Source organism: Oncorhynchus nerka, linkage group LG4 (assembly GCF_034236695.1).
Source record: "Oncorhynchus nerka isolate Pitt River linkage group LG4, Oner_Uvic_2.0, whole genome shotgun sequence".
Lineage (NCBI taxonomy): Eukaryota > Metazoa > Chordata > Actinopteri > Salmoniformes > Salmonidae > Oncorhynchus > Oncorhynchus nerka.
This window is the reverse complement of record NC_088399.1, coordinates 75,460,172-75,482,837: the sequence shown is the minus strand read 5'-3', so window position 1 is coordinate 75,482,837 and position 22,666 is coordinate 75,460,172. Positions and strand designations below refer to the sequence as shown.

At 45.9% G+C, this 22,666-nt stretch overlaps 1 pseudogene; it reads right to left on the bottom strand.

Moving 5' to 3' along the window:
- Window positions 1-22,666, bottom strand: part of LOC115128801 (triple functional domain protein-like) — a 141,183-nt pseudogene that overhangs the window by 28,214 nt on the left and 90,303 nt on the right.

Genomic DNA, 22,666 nt, shown 5'->3' with positions numbered 1-22,666 from the left:
ATATCAGACCGTTTACCACGGGTATGACAACATGTTTTTTTACTGTTGTAATTACGATGATAACCAGTTTATAATAGCAGTAAGGCACCTTGGGTTTGTGATATATGGCCAATATACCACGGCTAAGGACTGTATCCAAGCACTCCGCGTTGCGTCTTGGCTGAGAACAGCCCTTAGCCGTGGTATATTGGCCATATACCACACCCCCCTGGCCTTATTGCTTAAATATAGGACTTTTCTGAAACTCAAAAGACGCTGTCCCACCCACCTTTATGGTTGAATATCCCCTCCATCTCCAGGGAGGAGCGTGAGTGGGCGATGCAGAGCATGGTGCAGGGTACCAGTCCCTCGTGGGCAGGGGAGCGGTCCGTGGTCCTCACCAGACACCAGTCAGGCTTGTCATGGCACCTCTCCAGGACCTCTACAGTCTGGCCCCTCCTGACGGTCAGCTCGTTGCTGTTACCAGCCATGAAGTCATGGATCACCACGGTCAGCTCACAGCCACCAGACAGCTGGAGGAGAGGAGAGAGAGATGGTCAGGGGGATGTAGAAGCATACGATCATTATTACATCATTCCCCTAGGAGGGTAAAGCAGGCAACATAGTCCTCAAGTCCTTTTCAACTCAAGCCTTCTCTACATGATAAAACGTCATTTTAGAAATACTGTGTGCTGTTCTCACCCTTCTATGTTCTGTGCAGCCAGAGAGATGACCAGAGTGTGTGTGTGCTCACCTTGTCACTGTCCAGTGTGTTCTGTGAGGCCAGAGAGATGACCAGAGTGTGTGTGTGTGCTCACCTTGTCACTGTCCAGTGTGTTCTGTGCGGCCAGAGAGATGACCAGAGTGTGTGTGTGCTCACCTTGTCACTGTCCAGTGTGTTCTGTGAGGCCAGAGAGATGACCAGAGTGTGTGTGTGCTCACCTTGTCACTGTCCAGTGTGTTCTGTGCGGCCAGAGAGATGACCAGAGTGTGTGTGTGCTCACCTTGTCACTGTCCAGTGTGTTCTGTGCGGCCAGAGAGATGACCAGAGTGTGTGTGTGCTCACCTTGTCACTGTCCAGTGTGTTCTGTGAGGTGCGTGAGGCAATAGAGATGGTGTCTGGTTGGCTGCTGCCATCACCCTGGCTGTCCAAGTCCTCTCCATCCCTATCAAACCCCAAACACAGACAGAGGTCAGTGTGTGTGTGTGTGTGTGTGTGTCTGTGTGTGTGTGTGTGTATACACGCATATAAGTGTATGTGTGTCTCTGTGTGTGTAGGTGTGTATAGTATACTAATACACTTGTGTACCTGTACCTGCGGTGTCCCTTGTGGTGCTTGGCGGTGGCAGACTTAGGGATGTGTATGGGTTCCTTCAGAGCTCCTCTCAGGTGGATGGTTCGATCCTGAATCACCTCCCTGATGTGTTTGATCCAGTCCTGCTTGTTCTCAATGCTCGACGCCTGCCATTGGCCAGGGAGAAGGGGTCAAAGGTTACTTCCCAAAATCACCACGGTCTCTGAAGTCATATTTTAGTCTAAACAGCTCCATAGACCCCACTGGAGAAGAAACAGTTATATTCCAATACCCACATTAGCATACCATTTAGAATGCATACGCATCACATGGCTTCATTCTAAGTAGTAAGCTAGTGTGGACATTGAAACACAGAAAAGGGAGAGTAGGAGAGGAGACAGAGAGTTCCACAGTAGAGTATTGAGATGCAGCTGAGGGCTGTGTTAGGTGTTAGGCTAGTTAGTACAGTATTACTCACCATCGATCCATGTTTGCATCCCTGACTTGGCTTTGATTCAAATATAGAATAGAGAATTTCACTTTTTTGTTTTTAGTTCATTTATATGACATTTTCTATGAGGACAGAATGTCTGGAGATGACGGACGGACAACAGTCACAGTATGTTGGTGGTGGCCAGTTAATGGTTAATATGGGCAGCACAGGTAGATGAGCAGAACAGGAACAGAGTCAATACACTGTGTTAGACACATCGGGTTAGGAGCAGGGAAACATACTTTTCCAACCACTGGCACAAACACAAAGCTTCAGTATTAAAACTAGCTTTGGAGGTGGGTGCTCAAAAAAGTAAGATGTTTAGTTTGGTAAGGAGAGAAAAAAGAGAGAGCGATGGAAAGAGGAAGAAAGGAAGATGGGAGAGAGAGAAGGAAAATTAAAGAAAGAAGGTCAACATGTGAGGTGTCAAATCATTAAAAAAAAGAAGAGATCCATTTTTCTAGACAATAAATATGTATAGGCCTCGACTCCATACAAAGGATATAGAATGTAGTGGGAGCGTGTGGGAGCTTGAAGAATTGTTGGAGTTTAGGGGTTAAAGTTCATGTCAGTGGTGTTGGCGTAAGCATGTTAGCCCACGGTTGGTTAGCGAACGAACGGTTAATATTCAGAGATACAAACATAAACAAAACGGCCCAAGACGCAGACGTACTGTACTAGACTAGACTGTATGATAGAACAGTCATCAGATAGAACACAGAGAGATAAAGAGATCAGGGTAACAGATGTACTGTACTAGACTAGACTGTATGATAGAACAGTCATCAGACAGAACACAGAGAGATAAAGAGACCAGGGTAACAGATGTACTGTACTAGACTAGACTGTATGATAGAACAGTCATCAGACAGAACACAGAGAGATAAAGAGACCAGGGTAACAGATGTACTGTACTAGTCTAGACTGTATGATAGAACAGTCATCAGACAGAACACAGAGAGATAAAGAGACCAGGGTAACAGATGTACTGTACTAGACTAGACTGTATGATAGAACAGTCATCAGACAGAACACAGAGAGATAAAGAGATCAGGGTAACATATGTACTGTACTAGACTAGACTGTATGATAGAACAGTCATCAGACAGAACACAGAGAGATAAAGAGACCAGGGTAACAGATGTACTGTACTAGACTAGACTGTATGATAGAACAGTCATCAGATAGAACACAGAGAGATAAAGAGACCAGGGTAACAGATGTACTGTACTAGACTAGACTGTATGATAGAACAGTCATCAGATAGAACACAGAGAGATAAAGAGACCAGGGTAACAGATGTACTGTACTAGACTAGACTGTATGATAGAACAGTCATCAGACAGAACACAGAGAGATAAAGAGACCAGGGTAACAGATGTACTGTACTAGACTAGACTGTGTGATAGAACAGTCATCAGACAGAACACAGAGAGATAAAGAGATCAGGGTAACAGATGTACTGTACTAGACTAGACTGTATGATAGAACAGTCATCAGACAGAACACAGAGAGATAAAGAGACCAGGGTAACAGATGTACTGTACTAGACTAGACGGTATGATAGAACAGTCATCAGACAGAACACAGAGAGATAAAGAGACCAGGGTAACATATGTACTGTACTAGACTAGACTGTATGATAGAACAGTCATCAGACAGAACACAGAGCGAGCAACTTCCGGGTTGGAGCGAGCGGTCGCATCTGCACTCGGTCCGCAGGTAGTATTACATTTCATTACATTTCATTATAGTACAACGGTTTGATTTGTCTAATCTTAGCAATTTCTTCTTAGCTAGCTACATAGCCGTCTTTGTATCATAGATAATTGCGTAATTATCGTATTTCGTCGTCCTAACGCAGTCTACACTGCCCTGCAGCTAGCCAGCTAGCTAACGTCCACCGTTAGCTAGTCCACCGTCTACCGATTAGCAGCACAACTATTACACTCAACTGAACGACTTGATTAGTGTAGTGTTAGCTAGCTACATAGTTGTCTTTGCTGTCTTCGTATCCAAGATAATTGTGTAGTTTAGAGTGTGTAGTTTTATGTCGTCCTTAACATAGGAGACTCTGCTAGCTAGCCAACAGCTAGCCAACGTCTACCGAACAGAACTTCTGCACTCAACAATCCGGTCGCATTTCTCTTCGCTCCACAGGTAGTATCACATTTTTCATTTCATTTCATTACAGTACAACGGCTTGATTTGTTTGATCGTAGCTAGCTACATAGCTAGCTACATAGCCGTCTTTGTATCAAAGATAATTGTGTAGTCTAGAGCGATTTCCTAGGTTAGCTAGCCAGCTATTGTCGTTCTTTTAACGCAACGTAACGTAATCAACACTGCTAGCTAGCCAGCTAGCCCCGAATAGCAGCACAGTAGAAACTATTACACTCAACGGAACGACTTGATTAGTGTAGTGTCAACAACGCAGCCAATGCCAGCTAGCCTACATAGTCAACAACGCAGCCTCTGCCAGCTAGCCTACTTCAGCAGTACTGTATCATTTTAATCATTTTAGTCAATAAGATTCTTGCTACGTAAGCTTAACTTCCTGAACACTCGAGACGTGTAGTCCACTTGTCATTCCAATCTCCTTTGCATTAGCGTAGCCTCTTGTGTAGCCTGTCAACTATGTGTCTGTCTATCCCTGTTCTCTCCTCTCTGCACAGACCATACAAACGCTCCACACCGCGTGGCCGCGGCCACCTAATCTGGTGGTCCCAGCGCGCACGACCCACGTGGAGTTCCAGGTCTCCGGTAGCCTCTGGAACTGCCGATCTGCGGCCAACAAGGCAGAGTTCATCTCAGCCTATGTCTCCCTACAGTCCCTCGACTTCTTGGCACTGACGGAAACATGGATCACCACAGACAACACTGCTACTCCTACTGCTCTCTCTTCGTCTGCCCACGTGTTCTCGCACACCCCGAGAGCTTCTGGTCAGCGGGGTGGTGGCACCGGGATCCTCATCTCTCCCAAGTGGTCATTCTCTCTTTCTCCCCTTACCCATCTGTCTATCGCCTCCTTTGAATTCCATGCTGTCACAGTTACCAGCCCTTTCAAGCTTAACATCCTTATCATTTATCGCCCTCCAGGTTCCCTCGGAGAGTTCATCAATGAGCTTGATGCCTTGATAAGCTCCTTTCCTGAGGACGGCTCACCTCTCACAGTTCTGGGCGACTTTAACCTCCCCACGCCTACCTTTGACTCATTCCTCTCTGCCTCCTTCTTTCCACTCCTCTCCTCTTTTGACCTCACCCTCTCACCTTCCCCCCCACCCCACAAGGCAGGAAATACGCTCGACCTCATCTTTACTAGATGCTGTTCTTCCACTAACCTCATTGCAACTCCCCTCCAAGTCTCCGACCACTACCTTGTATCCTTTTCCCTCTCGCTCTCATCCAACACTTCCCACACTGCCCCTACTCGGATGGTATCGCGCCGTCCCAACCTTCGCTCTCTCTCCCCCGCTACTCTCTCCTCTTCCATCCTATCATCTCTTCCCTCTGCTCAAACCTTCTCCAACCTATCTCCTGATTCTGCCTCCTCAACCCTCCTCTCCTCCCTTTCTGCATCCTTTGACTCTCTATGTCCCCTATCCTCCAGGCCGGCTCGGTCCTCCCCTCCCGCTCCGTGGCTCGACGACTCATTGCGAGCTCACAGAACAGGGCTCCGGGCAGCCGAGCGGAAATGGAGGAAAACTCGCCTCCCTGCGGACCTGACATCTTTTCACTCCCTCCTCTCTACATTTTCCTCTTCTCTCTCTGCTGCTAAAGCCACTTTCTACCACTCTAAATTCCAAGCATCTGCCTCTAACCCTAGGAAGCTCTATGCAACCTTCTCCTCCCTCCTGAATCCTCCTCCCCCTCCCCCTCCTCCCTCTCTGCAGATGACTTCGTCAACCATTTTGAAAAGAAGGTCGACGACATCCGATCCTCGTTTGCTAAGTCAAACGACACCGCTGGTTCTGCTCACACTGCCCTACCCTGTGCTCTGACCTCTTTCTCCCTCTCTCTCCAGATGAAATCTCGCGTCTTGTGACGGCCGGCCGCCCAACAACCTGCCCGCTTGACCCTATCTCCTCCTCTCTTCTCCAGACCATTTCCGGAGACCTTCTCCCTTACCTCACCTCGCTCATCAACTCATCCCTGACCGCTGGCTACGTCCCCTCCGTCTTCAAGAGAGCGAGAGTTGCACCCCTTCTGAAAAAACCTACACTCGATCCCTCCGATGTCAACAACTACAGACCAGTATCCCTTCTTTCTTTTCTCTCCAAAACTCTTGAACGTGCCGTCCTTGGCCAGCTCTCCCGCTATCTCTCTCAGAATGACCTTCTTGATCCAAATCAGTCAGGTTTCAAGACTAGTCATTCAACTGAGACTGCTCTTCTCTGTATCACGGAGGCGCTCCGCACTGCTAAAGCTAACTCTCTCTCCTCTGCTCTCATCCTTCTAGACCTATCGGCTGCCTTCGATACTGTGAACCATCAGATCCTCCTCTCCACCCTCTCCGAGTTGGGCATCTCCGGCGCGGCCCACGCTTGGATTGCGTCCTACCTGACAGGTCGCTCCTACCAGGTGGCGTGGCGAGAATCCGTCTCCACACCACGTGCTCTCACCACTGGTGTCCCCCAGGGCTCTGTTCTAGGCCCTCTCCTATTCTCGCTATACACCAAGTCACTTGGCTCTGTCATAACCTCACATGGTCTCTCCTATCATTGCTATGCAGACGACACACAATTAATCTTCTCCTTTCCCCCTTCTGATGACCAGGTGGCGAATCGCATCTCTGCATGTCTGGCAGACATATCCGTGTGGATGACGGATCACCACCTCAAGCTGAACCTCGGCAAGACGGAGCTGCTCTTCCTCCCGGGGTAGGACTGCCCGTTCCATGATCTCGCCATCACGGTTGACAACTCCATTGTGTCCTCCTCCCAGAGCGCTAAGAACCTTGGCGTGATCCTGGACAACACCCTGTCGTTCTCAACTAACATCAAGGCAGTGGCCCGTTCCTGTAGGTTCATGCTCTACAACATCCGCAGAGTACGACCCTGCCTCACACAGGAAGCGGCGCAGGTCCTAATCCAGGCACTCGTCATCTCCCGTCTGGATTACTGCAACTCGCTGTTGGCTGGGCTCCCTGCCTGTGCCATTAAACCCCTACAACTCATCCAGAACGCCGCAGCCCGTCTGGTGTTCAACCTTCCCAAGTTCTCTCACGTCACCCCGCTCCTCCGCTCTCTCCACTGGCTTCCAGTTGAAGCTCGCATCCGCTACAAGACCATGGTGCTTGCCTACGGAGCTGTGAGGGGAACGGCACCTCAGTACCTCCAGGCTCTGATCAGGCCCTACACCCAAACAAGGGCACTGCGTTCATCCACCTCTGGCCTGCTCGCCTCCCTACCACTGAGGAAGTACAGTTCCCGCTCAGCCCAGTCAAAACTGTTCGCTGCTCTGGCCCCCCAATGGTGGAACAAACTCCCTCACGACGCCAGGACAGCGGAGTCAATCACCACCTTCCGGAGACACCTGAAACCCCACCTCTTTAAGGAATACCTAGGATAGGATAAAGTAATCCCTCTCACCCCCTTAAAAGATTTAGATGCACTACTGTTCCACTGGATGTCATAAGGTGAATGCACCAATTTGTAAGTCGCTCTGGATAAGAGCGTCTGCTAAATGACCTAAATGTAAATGTAAATGTAAAGAGATCAGGGTAACAGATGTACTGTACTAGACTAGACTGTATGATAGAACAGTCATCAGATAGAACACAGAGAGATAAAGAGACCAGGGTAACAGATGTACTGTACTAGACTAGACTGTATGATAGAACAGTCATCAGACAGAACACAGAGAGATAAAGAAACCAGGGTAACAGATGTACTGTACTGTACTAGACTGTATGACAGAACAGTCATAACACAGAGAGATAAAGAGACCAGGGTAACAGATGTACTGTACTAGACTAGACTGTATGATAGAACAGTCATCAGATAGAACACAGAGAGATAAAGAGACCAGGGTAACATATGTACTGTACTAGACTAGACTGTATGATAGAACAGTCATCAGACAGAACACAGAGAGATAAAGAGACCAGGGTAACAGATGTACTGTACTAGACTAGACTGTATGATAGAACAGTCATCAGACAGAACACAGAGAGATAAAGAGACCAGGGTAACAGATGTACTGTACTAGACTAGACTGTATGATAGAACAGTCATCAGACAGAACACAGAGAGATAAAGAGACCAGGGTAACAGATGTACTGTACTAGACTAGACTGTATGATAGAACAGTCATCAGACAGAACACAGAGAGATAAAGAGATCAGGGTAACAGATGTACTGTACTAGACTAGACTGTATGATAGACCAGTCCTCAGACAGAACACAGAGAGATAAAGAGACCAGGGTAACAGATGTACTGTACTAGACTAGACTGTATGATAGAACAGTCATCAGACAGAACACAGAGAGATAAAGAGACCAGGGTAACAGATGTACTGTACTAGACTAGACTGTATGATAGAACAGTCATCAGATAGAACACAGAGAGATAAAGAGACCAGGGTAACAGATGTACTGTACTAGACTAGACTGTATGATATAACAGTCATCAGACAGAACACAGAGAGATAAAGAGACCAGGGTAACATATGTACTGTACTAGACTAGACTGTATGATAGAACAGTCATCAGATAGAACACAGAGAGATAAAGAGATCAGGGTAACATATGTACTGTACTAGACTAGACTGTATGATAGAACAGTCATCAGATAGAACACAGAGAGATAAAGAGATCAGGGTAACATATGTACTGTACTAGACTAGACTGTATGATAGAACAGTCATCAGATAGAACACAGAGAGATAAAGAGACCAGGGTAACAGATGTACTGTACTAGACTAGACTGTATGATATAACAGTCATCAGACAGAACACAGAGAGATAAAGAGACCAGGGTAACATATGTACTGTACTAGACTAGACTGTATGATAGAACAGTCATCAGACAGAACACAGAGAGATAAAGAGACCAGGGTAACATATGTACTGTACTAGACTAGACTGTATGATAGAACAGTCATCAGATAGAACACAGAGAGATAAAGAGACCAGGGTAACATATGTACTGTACTAGACTAGACTGTATGATAGACCAGTCCTCAGACAGAACACAGAGAGATAAAGAGACCAGGGTAACAGATGTACTGTACTAGACTAGACTGTATGATAGAACAGTCATCAGACAGAACACATAGAGATAAAGAGACCAGGGTAACAGATGTACTGTACTAGACTAGACTGTATGATAGAACAGTCATCAGACAGAACACAGAGAGATAAAGAGACCAGGGTAACAGATGTACTGTACTAGACTAGACTGTATGATAGAACAGTCATCAGACAGAACACAGAGAGATAAAGAGACCAGGGTAACAGATGTACTGTACTAGACTAGACTGTATGATAGAACAGTCATCAGATAGAACACAGAGAGATAAAGAGACCAGGGTAACAGATGTACTGTACTAGACTAGACTGTATGATAGAACAGTCATCAGATAGAACACAGAGAGATAAAGAGACCAGGGTAACATATGTACTGTACTAGACTAGACTGTATGATAGAACAGTCATCAGACAGAACACAGAGAGATAAAGAGACCAGGGTAACAGATGTACTGTACTAGACTAGACTGTATGATAGAACAGTCATCAGACAGAACACAGAGAGATAAAGAGACCAGGGTAACAGATGTACTGTACTAGACTAGACTGTATGATAGAACAGTCATCAGACAGAACACAGAGAGATAAAGAGACCAGGGTAACAGATGTACTGTACTAGACTAGACTGTATGATAGACCAGTCCTCAGACAGAACACAGAGAGATAAAGAGACCAGGGTAACAGATGTACTGTACTAGACTAGACTGTATGATAGACCAGTCCTCAGACAGAACACAGAGAGATAAAGAGACCAGGGTAACAGATGTACTGTACTAGACTAGACTGTATGATAGAACAGTCATCAGATAGAACACAGAGAGATAAAGAGACCAGGGTAACATACGTATAGAGATCGAGAGAGGGAGAGAAATACAGAGAGAAACAAGAAACAGAGAAGCACATACAAAGCTTCACACAAAGCTTCACATCCACCAGACAGCAGCATAGAGTCATGCAATCAAACGGGGAAGATGAAAGGGGGGAGAAGAAGAGAAGAGACGGGACATGAGGAGAGGAAAGTAAAAGAAAGCAGGAGAGAGTAATAAGGGAGAGAGAGGAGAGGTGAGGAGAGAGAGAGGAGATAGAGAGGAGACGTGAGGAGAGAGAGAGGAGATAGAAAGGAGAGGTGAGGAGAGAGAGAAGGGAGAGAGAGGAGGAGAGGTGTGGAGAGAGAGAGGTGAAGAGAGAGAGAAGGGAGAGAGAGGAGGAGAAGAGGAGAGGTGAGGAGAAAGAGAGGAGAGGTGAGGAGAGAGAGGAGAGGTGAGGACAGAGAGAGGAGATAGAGAGGAGAGGTGAGGAGAGAGAGAAGGGAGAGAGAGGAGGAGAAGAGGAGAGGAGGAGAAGAGAGAGAAAGGAGAGGGATAGAAGAGAGAGAGAGTAGAAGAGGAGAGAAGGGAGAGAGAGGAGGAGAAGAGGAGAGAGAGAGAGAGGAGGAGAAGAGGAGAGAGAGAGAGAGGAGGAGAAGAGGAGAGAGAGAGAGAGGAGGAGAAGAGGCGAGGAGGAGAAGAGAAAAGAGAGCGAAATGAGAGGGAGAGGAGAGAGGAGGAGAAGAGAGAGAAGGGAGAGAGAGAAGGAGAAGAGAGAGAAGGGAGAGAGAGGAGGAGAAGAGAGAGAGGAGGGAGAGAGGAGGAGAAGAGAGAGAGGAGGGAGAGAGAGGAGAAGAAGAGGAGAGGAGGAGAAGAGGAAAGAGAAAAGAAAAAGAAAGGAGAGAAGCGGAAGGAGAGGGAAAGGAGAGAGAAGAGGAGAGAGGTATTCTTCTCTGTTCTTACCTTGAGTACGATCTTGTTGTCGGAGGTGGGGGTTCGTCCCATCCACAGAGCAAACTTACAGGGGTCTCCCTCAACGTGCTCTGTTACCCCCAACTCTGATGTCTGGAGAGAGGGAGACAAATTACTGCCATTTTATAGGAATTCCTTTGGCAATATGCAATACGTATCTGTCTATTTCTAGCCAATGACACACCAGAAACAGAGAGAGAGAGAGAGAGAGAGAGAGACAACTAAAGAGAAAGCAAGACAGAGAGAGAGAGACACAGACAAAGGGAACGACTAAAACAGAAAAGAGAGAGAGGCAAGAGAGAATGTTGTACTCACGTAAAGTCTGCTCTTGTACATGTACTTGCTCCGTCCGTTGGAGTCTTTGACCTCCTTGCTGAAGATGAGGGACATCTCGAAGAGGAAGAGGTGACGCTCGCGTCCCTTACGGATCAGAGTTTTAGGATCCCACACATGGAAGGACTCCTGCAGGATTAACTCTCCCTGAGACTCAATGTTCTCGTCGAAACCTACGGGAGAGGGGGAGGGAGGGAGGGGGGGAGGGAGGAGGAAGAGAGTGTTCAAGAAAGAGTTACTTCACCATGCGCATGTGCATAAGCATGGTTGACTTTGAAAGTGTGTGTGCAAGTGCGTGCGTGTATGTGCACGTGTGTATGCGCGTGTGTGTGTTTGTGTCTCTCACCCTCCAGCATTGAGAGGTGCATGGCGTCGTTGGCTCTCTTGGGGACACTGAGCATGACCTCCAGTCCATCCTTGATCTCTCCTTTCCCCTCCTCACAGCATGTCAGCAGCTCCTACATACACCAGAGAGGTACCATCAACAAATACCCTTTGAAAGCAAATATGTCATATTTATTGTGAATGATAATATGTCCATTAGGTGGATTACCCATAACCTGGGATGTACTGGTGAACAAAAAGATGATCTGAACGCCAGCCGAGATGGCATGTAACGTAAACACTGATGCTAACTAGTGTGATGGGTGCATAAAAGCTACTCACCAAATAAAAAGGTATGTCCCTACATTCCTGCTCATCACTATGTAAACATAAGCAAATATAAACAAACATGTGTAGAGGTTGTGTATGTGCTTTATAAAAGTGGGTTGCTATGGTTACCTTGAGCAGGAGCTGGTACTTGGTGATTCGCTGAACAGGCTTGATCAGGTAGGAGGAGATGGAGTTGGCCAATCGGTGCCTCTGCTGGATCTCCTGTACACGCCCACACAGAGAAACACATTGGGTGTGATTGGGTGCAGGGAGCTGTCACTCACAGTATGGGCCAATAGGAGGGCAGGGTACTCACGTCAAAGTAGGGTCCAGCATGCTCTAAGATGAGCTGGGTGGAGTCTGGTTTGTTCTTACAGTAGTTGACGTACATCTGGAACTTATCAGCCTGGACACACAGATACACAACAAAGAGTTAAAACAAATGTAGCTACTCAAAAGTGCCTAGTTAAATAAAGGCTAAATAAATAAATAAATACAATTTTAAAAAAGGCATGTGTTTCCTTTTTGACCAATCACATATAAGTAGAGATATTAAGTCTTTAGACCTGTCCTAAGAAATCATTATTTGTACCTGTCCTTACATGTCCTAAGAAATCATTATTTGTACCTATCCTTACATGTCCTAAGAAATCATTATTTCCACCTATCCTTACATGTCCTAAGAAATCATTATTTGTACCTATCCTTACATGTCCTAAGAAATCATTATTTGTACCTATCCTTACATGTCCTAAGAAATCATTATTTGTACCTATCCTTACATGTCCTAAGAAATCATTATTTGTACCTATCCTTACATGTCCTAAGAAATCATTATTTGTACCTATCCTTACATGTCCTAAGAAATCATTATTTGTACCTGTCCTTACATGTCCTAAGAAATCACTATTTCCACCTATCCTAAGAAATCACTATTTCCACCTATCCTTACATGTCCTAAGAAATCATTATTTGTACCTATCCTTACATGTCCTAAGAAATCATTATTTGTACCTGTCCTTACATGTCCTAAGAAATCACTATTTCCACCTATCCTAAGAAATCACTATTTCCACCTATCCTTACATGTCCTAAGAAATCATTATTTGTACCTATCCTTACATGTCCTAAGAAATCATTATTTGTACCTATCCTTACATGTCCTAAGAAATCATTATTTGTACCTGTCCTTACATGTCCTAAGAAATCACTATTTCCACCTATCCTAAGAAATCACTATTTCCACCTATCCTTACATGTCCTAAGAAATCATTATTTGTACCTATCCTTACATGTCCTAAGAAATCATTATTTCCACCTATCCTTACATGTCCTAAGAAATCATTATTTATACCTATCATTACATGTCCTAAGAAATCATTATTTGTACCTATCCTTACATGTCCTAAGAAATCATTATTTGTACCTATCCTTACATGTCCTAAGAAATCATTATTTGTACCTATCCTTACATGTCCTAAGAAATCATTATTTGTACCTATCCTTACATGTCCTAAGAAATCATTATTTGTACCTATCCTTACATGTCCTAAGAAATCATTATTTGTACCTGTCCTTACATGTCCTAAGAAATCACTATTTCCACCTATCCTAAGAAATCACTATTTCCACCTATCCTTACATGTCCTAAGAAATCATTATTTGTACCTGTCCTTACATGTCCTAAGAAATCACTATTTCCACCTATCCTAAGAAATCACTATTTCCACCTATCCTTACATGTCCTAAGAAATCATTATTTGTACCTATCCTTACATGTCCTAAGAAATCACTATTTCCACCTATCCTTACATGTCCTAAGAAATCATTATTTGTACCTATCCTTACATGTCCTAAGAATATGCACGTGTGGGGTGGCAGGGTAGCCTAGTGGTTAGAGCGTTGGACTAGTAACCTGAAGGTTGCAAGTTCAAAGCCCCGAGCTGACAAGGTACAAATCTGCCACTGAACAGGCAGTTAACCCACTGTTCCTAGGCTGTCATTGAAAATAAGAATTTGTTCTTAACTGATTTGCCTAGTTAAATAAAGGTAAAAAATAAATCATTATTTGTACCTGTCCTAAGAAATCATTATTTGTACCTGTCCTAAGAAAGCATTGTTTGTACCTCTCCTGAGAAATCATTATTTGTACCTGTCCTAAGAAATCATTATTTGTACCTGTCCTAAGAAATCATTATTTGCACCTATCCTTACATGTCCTAAGAAATCATTATTTGTACCTGTCCTAAGAAATCATTATTTGTACCTGTCCTAAGAAATCATTCTCTATCTTTTTCACAGATGTCACAGACGGAGGACCTAAGCCCTAGGACCATACCTCAGGACTACCTGGCATGATGACCCAGTCCACCTGGCTGTGCTGCTGCTCCAGTTTCAACTGTTCTGCCTGCGGCTATGGAATCCTGACCTGTTCACCGGACGTGCTACCTGTCCCAGACCTATTATTTGACCATGCTGGTCATTTATGAACATTTGAACATCTTGGCCATGTTCTGTTATAATCTCCACCCGGCACAGCCAGAAGAGGACTGGCCACCCCTCATAGCCTGGTTCCTCTCTAGGTTTCTTCCTAGGTTTTGGACTTTCAAGGGAGTTTTTCCTAGCCACCGTGCTTCTACACCTGCATTGCTTGTTGTTTGGGGTTTTAGGCTGGGTTTCTGTACAGCACTTTGAGATATCAGCTGATGTAAGAAGGGCTATAGAAATACATTTGATTTTTTTTATTTGATTTGATGTCAAGTTACTTTTATTTTTTCCTTAAAAACTTTTTTTCCTTAAAACTTGCTAAAGTATTTTTGGTTAAGGGCTTGTAAGTAAGCATTGTAATGTCTACACCTGTTGTATTCGGCACATGTGACAAATACAATTTGATTTGGATCACAAACCTACATTCGGCCATTTTATGAACCAACTCACTTGTCTTGAGAAAGACAAAAACAGATACACACTCACTCACCCAGGTGACAAAGCAGTGGCCCACATCTTCTGGTAGCTGTTCATACTTCTCCAGCTCTTTGAGAAAGATACTGTTGAAAAAGGAGAGAAGAGGAGAGGGAGGAAGAGAGAGAGAGAGGATGTGAGCGAACACCATAAAAGCAGAGAATAACTCCTGTTAGTATACAAAGCTTCAGCACTGGAATTGAACCTGATAGTGGATATAGCTTGTTGTGGATGTACAGGGACAATGGCTCCCTAGTATACAAAGCTTCAGCACTGGAATTGAACCTGATAGTGGATATAGCTTGTTGTGGATGTACAGGGACAATGGCTCAGGGAGCGGGACTTACTTGTGATGGAACTCATAGAGGTCCACCATGTTCCCGAAGATGATGTGTTCCTTGTTGACGATGCCAGGAGGGATCTCCTCTACCCCACTTGTCATCTCCCACAGGTACGTCTGGAGGGAGGAGGATGGAGAGAGGGGGTTAGATCACACACACGGAGGGGCCAGATATATCCGATCCATTGAGTCACAGCTGCTGCATTTAACGGAAATCTACACGGCAACTCTACATGTTATATGTGCATGTGTTGTGTTATTGGTCTTCCATGTTGGTCAGATGTTTGTCCACGTGTGTTGTGTTAAAATTTCACAAGGTGGCGCCAGACAGTGGCAGCAGAATCCCACTATAGGTAAGGGGGTAGACAAAGAGAGAGAGTAGGTTTACGTACGTCCGTACACTCCCTCAGGTCTCTCACATAGGTCTTCTCTGTCTGGATCAGCTCAGCCATGATGAACCTACACACACAAACACGCGTGCACACACAAACACGCGTGCACACACAGACACGTGCGCAAACACAGACACGCGCACACACAGACATGTTCGCAAACACAGACACGCGCACACACAGACACGCGCGCACACAGACACACGGTTAGCCTCTTTTGCTGATTCATATCATTATCAATAGAATAGTTTTAGTACCTCTGCTCTGTCCATTTACACGGATGAATCGTGTCTAGTTGTGGCTGTTTAGTGTGTGTGTGTGTGTGTCCTGTAGTAGTACTGCTACAGCAGTTGTAGTTATGACGTGATGAGTGGGGATGACTGGTTGATTGGCTTTTGGGCTTGCTTGATTATGAGTGTCACTGATCTAAATCGGTGTCAGGAAGTTAAGAGGAAGTGATGACGTACTCCTTCCTGCGAGCGGACTTGCGTTTCTCCTCGTTGAGTTCATGAGCCGCGTCTCTCAGCTTGACCTCTGACCCTTGAGGTGTGGCCGGAATTATGTCCAACTGGAGATCCTTACTCTGACAGAGAGAAAGGGATGGAGGGAGAAGTTTGGAGAGACATGGGTAGAGATGATTTACAAAAAATGTAAATCCCAAAAAGTATCCAAAAAGTACTTATAAAGAGCGTAGTTATTTTATTATTATTAGGGAATAGACCAATGTTTCTGCTTAAAGCCATCTTCAGTGTGCAGAGATCATTCTTCATAATGGTTTCCAGCAACCATTATATAGACACCTCACCTCACCCCACCCCCACCCCACCCACCCACCGTCCCAACCAACCCCCCACCCCCCACCGCCCCCCACCCACCGTCCCAAACAACCCCCACCCACCGTCCCAAACAACCCCCCACCCACCGTCCCAAACAACGCCCCACCCACCGTCCCAACAAACCCCCCACCCACCGTCCTAACAAACCCCCACCCACCGTCCCAACAAACCCCCCACCCACCGTCCCAACAAACCCCCACCCACCGTCCCAACCCCCTACACCCCTTTGACTCACAGCCTTGGAGTTAGAGTCAGATGAGATGCCCAGTGCTTTCTCCAGACTGGTCCGGTACTTGTCCATACGCAGGGAGAAGTCTCTGTAGCGTTTGTCCACCACCGTCACCCACTTCTTTATCTCCACAGCGTGACTATGGCCCTTATCACAGAAGCCATCCGCTAGCTGGATCAGCAGCTTCACACGCTCTTTGGTTTGCTGAAGGGAGAGGGGGGAGGGATGGGGAGGAAGAGAGAGGGGAGAGAGATAGGGTTTGATTTAAAATGTGTAATGTTTGGTCAAAAAAAATGTGTGTGTGTGTGTGTGTGTGTGTGTGTGTGTGTGTGCGCGTGTTCTTTTCTACCCTGGCTGTGATGTGGAAGTCTTCGTGCTCCTTCAGCAGCTCCTGTGTGTGGTGGATACTGGAGCCGGTGGAGGTATGTGTTGACAGGTAGAACTCTCCGGTGTCATGGATCCATTCCAGAGCCTGGGGACACACACACAGACCATTGAGGTGAACATTAAGGAAAAGAGAGAGACAGAGATTACAGATGAGAGGACAGAAACAGAGAATGGAATAGAGCTTTGAGAAAGAAAGACAAAGAGAGCTAGAGAGAGCTGGAGAGAGATGGAGAAAGTTGGGGAGAGATAAAGAGAGATGGAGAGAGCTAAAGAGAGATGGAGAGAGCTAAAGAGAGATGGAGAGAGCTAAAGAGAGATGGAGAGAGTTGGAGAGAGATAAAGAGAGATGGAGAGCTAAAGAGAGATGGAGAGAGCTGGAGAGCTAAAGAGAGATGGAGAGAGCTAAAGAGAGATGGAGAGAGTTGGAGAGAGAGACAAAGAGAGATGGAGAGAGCTAAAGAGAGATGGAGAGAGCTAAAGAGAGATGGAGAGAGTTGGAGAGAGATAAAGAGAGATGGAGAGCTAAAGAGAGATGGAGAGAGCCGGAGAGCTAAAGAGAGATGGAGAGAGTTGGAGAGAGCTAAAGAGAGCTAAAGAGAGATGGAGAGAGCAAAAAGAGAGATGGAGAGAGCTGGAGAGAAATGGAGAAAGCTGGAGAGAGATGGAGAGAGCTGGAGAGAGATGGAGAGATTTAAAGAGAGATGGAGAGAGATGAAGAGAGCTAAAGAGAGATGGAGAGAGATGGCGAAAGCTAGAGAGAGATGGAGAGAGCTAGAGAGAAATGGAGAGAGCTAGAGAGAGATGGAGAGAGCTAAAGAGAGATGGAGAGCTAAAGAGAGATGGAGAGAGCTAAAGAAAGATGGAGAGAGCTAAAGAGAGATGGAGAGAGCTAGAGAGAGATGGAGAGAGCTAGAGAGAGATGGAGAGAGCTAGAGAGAGATGGAGAGAGCTAAAGAGAGATGGAGAGAGCTAGAGAGAGATGGAGAGAGCTAAAGAGAGATGGTGAGAGCTAGAGAGAGATAGAGAGAGCTAAAGAGAGATGGAGAGAGCTAGAGAGAGATGGAGAGAGCTAAAGAGAGATGGAGAGAGCTGGAGAGAGCTAGAGAGAACTAGAGAGAGCTGCAGAGAGCTAGAGAGAGATGGAGAGAGATGGAGAGAGCTAAAGAGAGATGGAGAGAGCTAGAGAGAGATGGAGAGGGATGGAGAGAGCTAGAGAGATATGGAGAGAAATAGAGAGAGATGGAGAGAGCTAAAGAGAGATGGAGAGAGCTAGAGAGAGCTAAAGAGAGATGGAGAGAGCTAGAGAGAGATGGAGAGAGCTAAAGAGAGATGGAGAGAGCTAGAGAGAGAGATGGAGAGAGCTAAAGAGAGATGGAGAGAGCTGGAGAGAGCTAGAGAGAGATGGAGAGAGCTGGAGAGAGCTAGAGAGAGATGGAGAGAACCAGAGAGAGATGGAGAGAGCTAGAGAGAGATGGAGAGAGCTAAAGAGAGATGGAGATAGATGGAGAGAGCTAGAGAGAGATGAAGAGAGCTAAAGAGAGATGGAGAGAGCTAGAGAGAGATGGAGAGAGCTAGAGAGAGCTGGAGAGAGCTAAAGAGAGATGGAGAGAGCTAAAGAGAGATGGAGAGAGCTAGAGAGAGATGGAGAGAGCTAGAGAGAGATGGAAAGAGCTAGAGAGAGATGGAGAGAGCTAGAGAGAGATGGAGAGAGCTAAAGAGAGATGGAGAGAGCTAGAGAGAGATAGAGAGCTAGAGAGAGATGGAGAGAGATGGAGAGAGCTAAAGAGAGATGGAGAGAGCTAAAAAGAGATGGAGAGAGCTAAAGAGAGATGGAGAGAGCTAGAGAGAGATGGAAAGAGCTAGAGAGAGATGGAGAGAGCTAAAGAGAGATGGAGAGAGATAAAGAGAGATGGAGAGAGCTAAAGAGAGATGGAGAGAGCTAGAGAGAGATGGAGAGAGCTAGAGAGAGATAGAGAGCTAGAGAGAGCTAGAGAGAGATGGAGAGAGATAGAGAGAGATGGGGAGAGCTAAAGAGAGATGGAGAGAGCTAAAGAGAGATGGAGAGAGCTAAAGAGAGATGGAGTGAGCTAGAGAGAGATGGAGAGAGCTAAAGAGAGATGGAGAGAGCTAAAGAGAGATGGAGAGAGCTAAAGAGAGATGGAGAGAGCTAAAGAGAGATGGAGAGAGCTAGAGAGAGATGGAGAGAGCTAGAGAGATATGGAGAGAAATAGAGAGAGATGGAGAGAGCTAAAGAGAGATGGAGAGAGCTAGAGAGAGATAGAGAGAGATGGAGAGAGCTAAAGAGAGATGGAGAGAGCTAGAGAGAGATGGAGAGAGCTAAAGAGAGATGGAGAGAGCTAAAGAGAGATGGAGAGAGCTAGGGAGAGATGGAGAGAGCTAGAGAGAGATGGAGAGAGATGAAGAGAGCTAAAGAGAGATGGAGAGAGCTAGAGAGAGATGGAGAGAGCTAGAGAGAGATGGAGAGAGCTAAAGAGAGATGGAGAGAGCTAAAGAGAGATGGAGAGAGCTAGGGAGAGATGGAGAGAGCTAGAGAGAGATGGAGAGAGATGAAGAGAGCTAAAGAGAGATGGAGAGAGCTAGAGAGAGATGGAGAGAGCTAAAGAGAGATGGAGAGAGCTAGAGAGAGATGGAGAGAGCTAGAGAGAGATGGAGAGAGCTAAAGAGAGATGGAGAGAGCTAGAGAGAGATAGAGAGCTAGAGAGCGATGGAGAGAGATGGAGAGAGCTAAAGAGAGATGGAGAGAGCTAAAGAGAGATGGAGAGAGCTAGAGAGAGATGGAAAGAGCTAGAGAGATGGAGATAGCTAAAGAGAGATGGAGAGAGCTAAAGAGAGATGGAGAGAGCTAAAGAGAGATGGAGAGAGCTAAAGAGATATGGAGAGAGCTAAAGAGAGATGGAGAGAGATAAAGAGAGATGGAGAGAGCTAGAGAGAGATAGAGAGAGATGGAGAGAGCTAAAGAGAGATGGAGAGAGCTAGAGAGAGATGGAGAGAGCTAAAGAGAGATGGAGAGAGCTAAAGAGAGATGGAGAGAGCTAGAGAGAGATGGAGAGAGATGAAGAGAGATGGAGAGAGCTAGAGAGAGATGGAGAGAGCTAAAGAGAGATGGAGAGAGCTAGAGAGAGATGGAGAGAGCTAAAGAGAGATGGAGAGAGATGAGGAGAGCTAGAGAGAGATGGAGAGAGCTAAAGAGAGATGGAGAGAGCTAGAGAGAGATGGAGAGAGCTAGAGAGAGATGGAGAGAGCTAAAGAGAGATGGAGAGAGCTAGAGAGAGATAGAGAGCTAGAGAGATGAGAGAGCTAAAGAGAGATGGAGAGAGCTAAAGAGAGATGGAGAGAGCTAAAGAGAGATGGAGAGAGCTAGAGAGAGATAGAGAGCTAGAGAGCGATGGAGAGAGCTAAAGAGAGATGGAGAGAGCTAGAGAGAGATGGAGAGAGCTAGAGAGAGATGGAGAGAGCTAAAGAGAGATGGAGAGAGCTAGAGAGAGATAGAGAGCTAGAGAGAGATGGAGAGAGCTAAAGAGAGATGGAGAGAGCTAGAGAGAGATGGAGAGAGATGAAGAGAGATGGAGAGAGCTAGAGAGAGATGGAGAGAGCTAAAGAGAGATGGAGAGAGCTAGAGAGAGATGGAGAGAGCTAAAGAGAGATGGAGAGAGCTAGAGAGAGATAGAGAGCTAGAGAGCGATGGAGAGAGATGGAGAGAGCTAAAGAGAGATGGAGAGAGCTAAAGAGAGATGGAGAGAGCTAGAGAGAGATGGAAAGAGCTAGAGAGATGGAGATAGCTAAAGAGAGATGGAGAGAGCTAAAGAGAGATGGAGAGAGCTAAAGAGAGATGGAGAGAGCTAAAGAGATATGGAGAGAGCTAAAGAGAGATGGAGAGAGATAAAGAGAGATGGAGAGAGCTAGAGAGAGATAGAGAGAGCTAAAGAGAGATGGAGAGAGCTAGAGAGAGATGGAGAGAGCTAAAGAGAGATGGAGAGAGCTAAAGAGAGATGGAGAGAGCTAGAGAGAGATGGAGAGAGATGAAGAGAGATGGAGAGAGCTAGAGAGAGATGGAGAGAGCTAAAGAGAGATGGAGAGAGCTAGAGAGAGATGGAGAGAGCTAAAGAGAGATGGAGAGAGGTGAGGAGAGCTAGAGAGAGATGGAGAGAGCTAAAGAGAGATGGAGAGAGCTAGAGAGAGATGGAGAGAGCTAGAGAGAGATGGAGAGAGCTAAAGAGAGATGGAGAGAGCTAGAGAGAGATAGAGAGCTAGAGAGAGATGGAGAGAGATGAAGAGAGATGGAGAGAGCTAGAGAGAGATGGAGAGAGCTAAAGAGAGATGGAGAGAGCTAGAGAGAGATAGAGAGAGATGGAGAGAGCTAAAGAGAGATGGAGAGAGCTAGAGAGAGATGGAGAGAGCTAAAGAGAGATGGAGAGAGCTAAAGAGAGATGGAGAGAGCTAGAGAGAGATGGAGAGAGATGAAGAGAGATGGAGAGAGCTAGAGAGAGATGGAGAGAGCTAAAGAGAGATGGAGAGAGCTAGAGAGAGATGGAGAGAGCTAAAGAGAGATGGAGAGAGATGAGGAGAGCTAGAGAGAGATGGAGAGAGCTAAAGAGAGATGGAGAGAGCTAGAGAGAGATGGAGAGAGCTAGAGAGAGATGGAGAGAGCTAAAGAGAGATGGAGAGAGCTAGAGAGAGATAGAGAGCTAGAGAGAGATGGAGAGAGCTAAAGAGAGATGGAGAGAGCTAAAGAGAGATGGAGAGAGCTAAAGAGAGATGGAGAGAGCTAGAGAGAGATAGAGAGCTAGAGAGCGATGGAGAGAGATGGAGAGAGCTAAAGAGAGATGGAGAGAGCTAGAGAGATGGAGATAGCTAAAGAGAGATGGAGAGAGCTAAAGAGAGATGGAGAGAGCTAAAGAGAGATGGAGAGAGCTAAAGAGAGATGGAGAGAGCTAAAGAGAGATGGAGAGAGATAAAGAGAGATGGAGAGAGCTAGAGAGAGATGGAGAGAGCTAAAGAGAGATGGAGAGAGCTAGAGAGAGATGGAGAGAGCTAAAGAGAGATGGAGAGAGCTAAAGAGAGATGGAGAGAGCTAGAGAGATGGAGAGAGATGAAGAGAGCTAAAGAGAGATGGAGAGAGCTAGAGAGAGATGGAGAGAGCTAAAGAGAGATGGAGAGAGCTAGAGAGAGATGGAGAGAGCTAAAGAGAGATGGAGAGAGATGAGGAGAGCTAGAGAGAGATGGAGAGAGCTAGAGAGAGATGGAGAGAGCTAGAGAGAGATGGAGAGAGCTAAAGAGAGATGGAGAGAGCTAGAGAGAGATGGAGAGAGCTAAAGAGAGATGGAGAGAGCTAGAGAGAGATAGAGAGCTAAAGAGAGATGGAGAGAGCTAAAGAGAGATGGAGAGAGCTAGAGAGAGATGGAGAGAGCTAGAGAGAGATGGAGAGAGCTAAAGAGAGATGGAGAGAGCTAGAGAGAGATAGAGAGCTAGAGAGAGATGGAGAGAGATGGAGAGAGCTAAAGAGAGATGGAGAGAGCTAAAGAGAGATGGAGAGAGCTAAAGAGAGATGGAGAGAGCTAGAGAGAGATGGAAAGAGCTAGAGAGAGATGGAGATAGCTAAAGAGAGATGGAGAGAGCTAAAGAGAGATGGAGAGAGCTAAAGAGAGATGGAGAGAGCTAAAGAGAGATGGAGAGAGCTAGAGAGAGATGGAAAGAGCTAGAGAGAGATGGAGAGAGCTAA